Here is an 8,312-nt window from a genome sequence, read left to right on the forward strand (position 1 = left end):
TGAAATTGGGATAATAAATTTGGATGAATCAAAATTTAATTGAGAAGGATTTTTGACCTAAAATGTGGCTTGCATTATGAACTTTCAGTTCATATGAAATTGGGATAATAAATTTGGATGAATCAAAATTTAATTGAGAAGGATTTTTGACCTAAAATGTGGCTTGCATTATGAACTTTCAGTTCATATGAAATTGGGATAATATGATTGGATGACCCTAAATTTAATCTCGGGATGAATTCTTTACCCAAAAAATGTGGCTTGAAATATGAATTTTTAATTCATATTAAATTGAGATAATATGTTTGGATGACTCATATTTTAATTACGAGATGGATTCTTGACCCAAAATTGACTTGCAATATGAATTATTTTTCATATAAAATTGGGATAATTTGATTCGATGATCCTACATTTAATCATGAGATGGATTCTTGATCCAAAATGTTGTTTGCAATATGAATTTTTATTCATATGAAATTGGGATGATATATTTGGATGAACCAAAATTTTACGATGAGATGGATTCTTGACGCAAAATGTGGCTTGCAATATGAATTTTTATTCATATGAAATTGGCATAATAAGTTTGGATGGACCAAAATTTAATTGAGATGGATTCTTGACTTAAAATGTGGCTTGCAATATGAACTTTTAGTTCATATGAAATTGAGATAATATGATTGGATGACCCTAAATTTAATCCTGAGATGAATTCTTGACCCAAAATGTGGCTTGAAATATGAATTTTAATTCATATTATATTGGGATAGTGTGTTTTGATGACTCAATTTAATTATGCGCTAGACTATTGACTCTAAATGTGGTTTTTCATATGAACTTTTTATTTAAATGAAATTGGGATAATATGATAGGATGACCCATTAATCATGAGATGGATTTTTGACCTTAAATGTGGTTTGCAATATAAATTTTTTTATTCATATGAAATTGGAGTAGTATGATTGAATGACTCTAAATTTAATCACGAGACGGATTCTTGACCAAAAATGTGGTTTGCAATATAAATTTTTTTATTCATATGAAATTGGAGTAGTATGATTGAATGACTCTAAATTTAATCACGAGATGGATTCTTGACAAAAAATGTGGCTTGCAATATGAATTTTTTATTCATGAATAGTATGTTTAGAAGACCTGAATTTTAATCACTAGATGAATTCTTGAACCAAAATGTGACTTGCAATTATTTATTCATATGAAATTGTGATAATATGATTGGATGACCCTGATTGAGCATGAGAGACAAAATGGAGGGACAAATTTGAGTTCTTGGTTAAGCTTATTGATGGTAAGACCGTAAGAAACCATTTGGTAGAGGAAAGGGCAATTGGAGCACAAAATAGTGCAATTTCTGTAGGAAAACATCCCACAGTACTGCAAAAACCTATTTTTTGTTGCTTTCAAGATGAAGTCTAATGTGAATTTTGTGTCTGAAGATGGAGGGAGGAAATATGATAATACAAAACAATAGACAATGTCAAGTGGTTTTATTCGTGAATAGTGCAAACAGAGGATGAATATCTTGAAGAAAGATATCAACAAATTTCACATTGCAGCTGGTGTATATGGTATACTTGATCATTCTTTGAGTTCTCATCTAGTTGTTCATGACTGTTTTAGTGTTTTGTTGTGTCTATCCCCTTGGATCATTGATTTTGGAGCTACTGACCTTATATGTGATGACTTGAGGGCATTCAAAATCATGTCATATATTTTCCAAGAGAGATGTCGTATATTTTCCTAATTTCAACCTCAATTTGGTATTTATCCCGGATATTAATAAAGGTAAAAACACGCAGTGCCAATTTTTCTTATGATTATTGTGTGATTTAGAATTTCTTGCTGGAGAAGATTGGTTCGGTTATCCTCAAGTGTAGCCTTTTTCATTTGGATTATGCGACTTGAATTGATAGTAGTTCTTATAATGTTTCAGAGTCCACCATTTGGCACTATAGGTTTGGACATTCCTTTTCTACAAAGTTAGAGATGTTTCACAAATACTTTGTTGTTGTTGTTGTTTCTATTGAGTAGTAACAGGGCTATACTTTGTGGCAGACTTCATTACTATGGTGAAAAATAAGTTCTCAAGAAGGATTAAACTGATTACTAGTGATAATTACATTGCATCTAGGCTAGATGATTTGTGTAGAAGCAAAGGACATTGTTCATCATTTTAGTTGTATTGAAACGCCTGATTAGAATGCTAGGGTGGAAAGGAAACACCAACACATTTTAGGAGTGGCTCAAGCTCTAATGAAGCAGTCATTCTTACCAAAATAATTGTGGACTTCTGAAGTTTTACATGTATACCTCATTAACAAAACGACACTGACGACGTTGAATAAAAGTTCTCCCTTTTTCCTGTTACAATGTGCATTACTACATGTTGATAACCTTAGAAATTGTTGGTTTCCTTTGCTATGTTGGCAGGTCAGGGTAAGTGTGTCTTCTTAGATTGCAAGATGAATATGGAATGGGTTGTTGTCTATGATCCCATTAGGAAACGGATTATGTTCTGTGAACATATTTTCCCATACAAAAGTCATCAATAACCTTACTCACACTTGGGATTCGTTTCCTATCCAAGCCCTGCTGACTGCTGCCACTTGAACCAATTCCATTCATCAATTCAAATCAGTGATTTTGTTTGTACCTGTCTTTCCATATCGACAGATTCTGTTGCACCAGTTTCTCTAATAGATTTCCCAATCTGCCACCACACCTCTTAATATACAGCCCTCCTCATCTATGGAGATGACATTGTGATAGTTAGTTACACTCCCCATAAGCTTTCCAAAGTTAAGAATATGATTGATAGATTTATACAAATACAATTATTTAGTTTGGACTAGTTTCTCCGACTCATGCCGAGAGAGAGGGCCAACGGGTGAAACAAGGCATTGGTGGTGGTGGACAAGCAATGGGGTGGGGGCTCGCTGCTGCTGGTTGGAGCGTCTGTTAGGATAGAGGCTGAGAGTAGAGATAGAGAGAGCTTGAGTGAGAAAAGGGACTATTAATGGGGAGGGATACTATTTCCAGGTTCCTTCTCATTGAGGTGTATTGTCAGGTTCCTTCATGTTGAGTGTGCGTGTTGAAAATGTGGCAGCAAATAAAGGGTGCTAATATCTATGGATATAGCCATAAAAAATTGAGACAAGTCCATCAGTTAACTTGTTTGTTTCCTATTTCTTATGTATCTATGGATATAGCCATAAAAAATTGAGGGGTCGTGGTCGTAAGTAACACTAATATCCATTGATAACGCCCCATTTTCTTGTATAATGGTTTATTAGTTAATCCCAACATAATTAGTTACTTCATCTTCTTGTATATAAGACTCTTTGTACACATTCATTCATTTTGTTGAAGTCATATTATGATATTAAGTTTCTTCTTTTCTGGCATGAATTCTCTGATCATATGAGTGAGAACAAAAAACACTCATCTAATTTCAAACTTGAAAATTGTTTATTGCAAGAGGATAGAAATTGAAGGAATTAATTGGAAATTAAACTGAAATTGGTTAGTGCATATTGTCAATTTGCTTTGATTAACAGTATATATATTTATACATGTGTGATATAGGTTTGGAGGCTTTGTGGCATTTCTCATTTACATGATCACAACTTTCACCCTCTACAATCCTGTTTGGAGTTTCATAGATCATATTAATGGCGATGAACCAAGGAGATACACAGTACATTCACCATCTCTATCTAATGTCTATACTGTAACTTTATGCTTTCATTTTTTATATTTTGTTCTTTCTTCCGTTTATTAGGTGATATGTGGGATGAGAGGACACTTAGGTTCTGCATGTAACTCTGTTGGACATTTGGTAGTCAAGTTTGGGGGTTAACCATTTTTATTCAAATCTTGTTTGGAGATACTTAAAGGTGGGTATTGATCTGTGCTTAAGAGCATGTTTCATTTAATTATGTTTTAGAATTGATCTTGAAAATAATTTATATTCAAACCTACCACTGATAAAAAAAAAACAATCATAAAACCAATCTTATTGTTAGTAATTAATAGTCTACATTTTGTGACTCCTTAATTTATTCAAATATTTCGTAATACATTTATGTTAAGGTAATATTTTGGTATTGTTCTAAATAAATTGGTAAAATTGCCCTGCTGTTTTCCTTCTAATAATAGTCTCGTATGATAGTTTGGTAGGAATGCAGATTCAGTTCTCCAGGTGAAGGTCCATTTCGTAAAGATGCTCCAAGTTGGTGTTGAGCTTCCTTTGAACCCGAGGGATATGGTATACTTGATAATTATTTGAGTTCTTATTTAATAGTAGTTCTTTTAATGTTTCAAAGTCTGACCTTTGATACTATAGTATTGTGATATTTGTCTCTCTGCAAAGGAAATTTGATAGACATTTCTATTGAGTAGTAACAGGGCTATTAGTTCTTTTCATTTTGTCCATTCAGATGTTCGGCGGCTTTATCCGTACCTTGAATCATGCCTATAAGTACTTTTTGGTAATGGTTGATGACAATACTAGATGCACTTGAATTGTGTTATTTGGAAAAAGTGGCAGACTCCATTACTATGGTAGAAAATCAGTTTGCAAGAAGGACTAAACTGATTAGAAATGATAATCAAATTGCGTTTAAGCTAGATGATTTGTGTAGAAGCAAGGGCATTGTTCATCATTTTATTTGTGTTGAAACATCTATTACTAGAATGCTAGGATTGGAAAGAAAGCATCCATACATATTAGGAGTGGCTCAGCCCTAATGAAGCAGTCATTCTTACCAAAATAGTTGTGGACTTGCAAAGTTTTACTAGTTGTATATCTCAGTAACAGAATGGCATTGATGATGTTGAATAAAAGTTCTCTCTTCAAACTTTACATTGTGCATTTCTGGATGATGATAGCCTTAGAATTTGTTGGTTTCCTTCGCTATATGTTTCCAACAATTTGCTAGGTAGAACAACCAATTCCACTCCTCAATCCAGACCATGATTTCCACTATACCTGTCCTGCCATATCTTGCACTAGGTTCTTTAATTGACTTCCCGATCTTTAATTTAAGTAAAGCCTACTGAACTAGTGGTTACTACCACACCTTCATACACAGCCCTCCTAATCTATGTAAATGACATTGTGATAGTTAATCACAGTTCTCATAAATATTCCAAAGTTAAGAATGTCACATATTATGGTTTGATGTCCCTCTTGCTTTGATATTTCTTCGTATATATAATTGTTACCACATTTACATCTCATAATTACAAATTAAGGAGATCAAATCATATTCTGATTTGTCTAACTTATTTTTGGAAATCCGATAAATATAATTACAAATTAACATTATTTCCTGATTCACATCCCCCCTCAAATTGATGCGGCTGGTCAAGGAGCATCAATTTGCTAACTAGAAATTGATGACGCGGACGAGGAACAACTTTGGTAAGAATGTCTGCAACTTGAAACTGAGTATTGATGTGAGGGATGAATATAATCTGATTATCATAGGCCTCACGGATGGAGTGGCAATCTACTTCAATATGTTTGGTGCGCTCATGAAAAACAGGATTTGCAACAATTTGAATAGCACTTGTATTGTCAGCATAGAGAGACGTTAGCTCTGTTTGAAGGAATCCAAGTTCAGCCAAAAGACCACGAAACCAAATTATCTCAGAACAAGCAGTAGGCATAGCACGATACTCTGATTCAGTAGATGATTTAGAGACTCGTGTTTGTTTCTTACTTTTCCATGATATCAGTGAAGAACTGAGAAACATGCACCAACCGGTGACAGATCGCCGAGTGTCGGGACACCCAGCCCAATCAGCATCACTATAGGCAATTAATTTGGGAACTGTGCCCATGGGAAAGAAGAGACCTCGTTGAGAGCTACCTAGCAAATAGCGAATTATGTGACGGACTGCAGCCAAGTGAAGGTGGCGAGGAGAGTGCATGAACTGACTTGTTGAACAACAAATGATATGTCAGGTCGGGTAATTGTCAAATAATTAAGACTACCCACAAGTTGTCGATACAATAAAGGATCTGGCAATAGATCACCTTCATCTCGGTGATATTTCACGTTAACCTCAAGAGGAGTATCTACCGGATTAGCTGATTGGAGGCCTGCCATAGAAATAAGGTCTGTCGCATACTTATGTTGATGAAGAAATATACCCTTGGGGTAGAATGGACCTCAAGGCCAAGGAAATACTGCAAGTTACCAAGATCTTTCATATGAAACGCAGTTTGCAATTGATGTTTAAGTTCCCGGATGGATGTCTGATCAGATCCAGTAATGACCATATCGTCAACATAAAGGAGGAGTAGAACAATGCCAGTAGATGTGCAATGAATAAATAAAGAGGAGTCATGCTGACTTTGAGTGAAAGAGAAACCAAGTAGAGTGGAACGAAATTTCTCATACCATGCTCGAGGTGCTTGTTTCAAACCATATAAAGAGCGTTTGAACTTGCACACACCATGAGATGAAGAAAATATACCTTGAGGATGAGTCATATAAATATCTTCAGTGATATCACCATGAAGAAATGCATTCTTCACGTCCATTTGATGAAGAGTCCACCCATTAGAAGCAGCTATAGAGAGTACAGTGCGAACAATTGTCATTTTGGCTACCGGTGCAAATGTCTCATCATAATCAATTCCATATTCCTGTTTGTTTCCTAAAGCAACCAATCGAGCCTTGTACCGATTTAAGGACCCATCAGAATTTAATTTAATAGAATACACCCATTTGCAGCATATGAGTTTGATATGAGGAGGACAAGAGACAATATCCCATGTGAAATTCTCTTGAAGAGCCTGAAGTTCCTCATTCATTGCTGTTATCCAGCGCACATCTTTAACAGCCTGTGAGTAACAAGTAGGAATATATATGCTAGAAAGAGATGCAGACAAAGAGGTATGTGAGGAATTATACATGTCTGGTGAATATCTATTTGGTGCACGAGACGCTCTACCAGAACGTCGTGGTGCAATCGCTACAGGATCAGGTGGCGGATCAGGGTCGAGAAGGGGGGTTATAACCTGCTGTTTGTGTTTTCTAACATACACATTTCCTGGTTTAAAACGTTCTATAGATTGAGGCATAATAGAAAAGTTGGGAAGAGTAGCAATATCATTCATGGTAGGAGAAATACAGTGAAACATAAATTGATTATCAAAAAATGTCACATTCCTAGAAATGCGAAAGCGCTGGTTAGAAACATCATAACACACAAAACCCTTATGAGAGTGACTATATCCGATAAATGCGCATTGAGCAGACTGCGCTCCAAGCTTATGTCTTTCAAAGGGAGGTAGGTGAGCAAAACACACACATCCAAAAGTATGTAAATCACTATAATCAGACTGAATTTTAAAAAGACGAAAAAAAGGAGAGTCAAGATCAATAACTGTAGGAAGACGATTGATCAAGAAGATAACTGTGGAAAGAGCCTCCACCCAATATCGAGATGGTATAGAAGCTTGAAGAAGTAAGGTGCGCGTTACATCAAGCAAATGACGATTCTTACGTTCTGCCATTCCATTTTGTTGGGGGGCATTTGGACAAGATCGTTGAGACAAGATACCTTTTTGCTGAAGATATTCCTGAAACTCATGAGACATATACTCACCACCAGAGTTAGAGCGAAATTTTTTAACACTTGCTTGAAATTGAGTTTCAACATATGTTAGAAATTTCTTAAACATAGAAAACACTTCAGATTTGGACCGAAGAAAATATATCCAAGTAAAACGACTGTAATCATCAATAAATGTAACAAAATATTTATAATGAGCATGAGAAGTTACAGGAGACATTCCCCATACATCACTATGAATCATCTCAAAACAAGTCGAAGCACAAGACGAAATATGAAGTGTTTTACTTTTAGCCAATTTGCAAACAGAACATGGCATAGAGGCATTAGAAACAACATTTTTATTTCCCAACTGTAAGACCCATTGTTTTTAAATCCTAAATTATGCAATTTTAGGGTATTTTGTGTGGAATTTCTTAGGCTGTTAGCCCAGCTTTTGGTATTGAGTGAGTTAAATGCCAAAAATATATTTTTAGCAATTGGATTAAAATTATTTGTCGGAAAATAATTTACTTCCGTTACGAAGGATTTAATACTGGGCAGTTTTGTTAAAAATATCTCGGGTTGCTGAAAATTGTACCGGACAATTGAGTTCCGACGAGAGTAGATATTTTTATTAAATTAGACTAAGAGGGGAATGAAATGATGGGGGTAAGAGTTGTTAGATAATTGTTGGTTTTGTTTTAATTATAATATAT

The 8,312-nt window shown here is 35.0% G+C and overlaps 1 protein-coding gene across 7 annotated transcripts in view; it reads left to right on the forward strand.

The window, feature by feature from the left end:
• The window catches only part of LOC113787674 (uncharacterized), a 29,051-nt gene that overhangs the window by 2,103 nt on the left and 18,636 nt on the right, over positions 1-8,312 (forward strand). For 5 of the 7 annotated variants that reach the window (XR_003474189.2, XR_012161287.1, XR_003474187.2 and 2 more), the window contains exons 2-4: positions 3,610-3,721; positions 3,806-3,920; positions 4,196-4,291. The gene's annotated coding sequence lies outside the window, so the exon portion shown is untranslated. Of the gene's footprint in view, positions 1-94; positions 1,810-3,609; positions 3,722-3,805; positions 3,921-4,195; positions 4,292-4,463; positions 4,889-8,312 lie in introns of those variants that run through there. The other 2 variants (XR_012161286.1, XM_073363429.1) reach the window with 2 other exon arrangements.

This window comes from Cicer arietinum, chromosome 7 (assembly GCF_000331145.2).
Source record: "Cicer arietinum cultivar CDC Frontier isolate Library 1 chromosome 7, Cicar.CDCFrontier_v2.0, whole genome shotgun sequence".
Lineage (NCBI taxonomy): Eukaryota > Viridiplantae > Streptophyta > Magnoliopsida > Fabales > Fabaceae > Cicer > Cicer arietinum.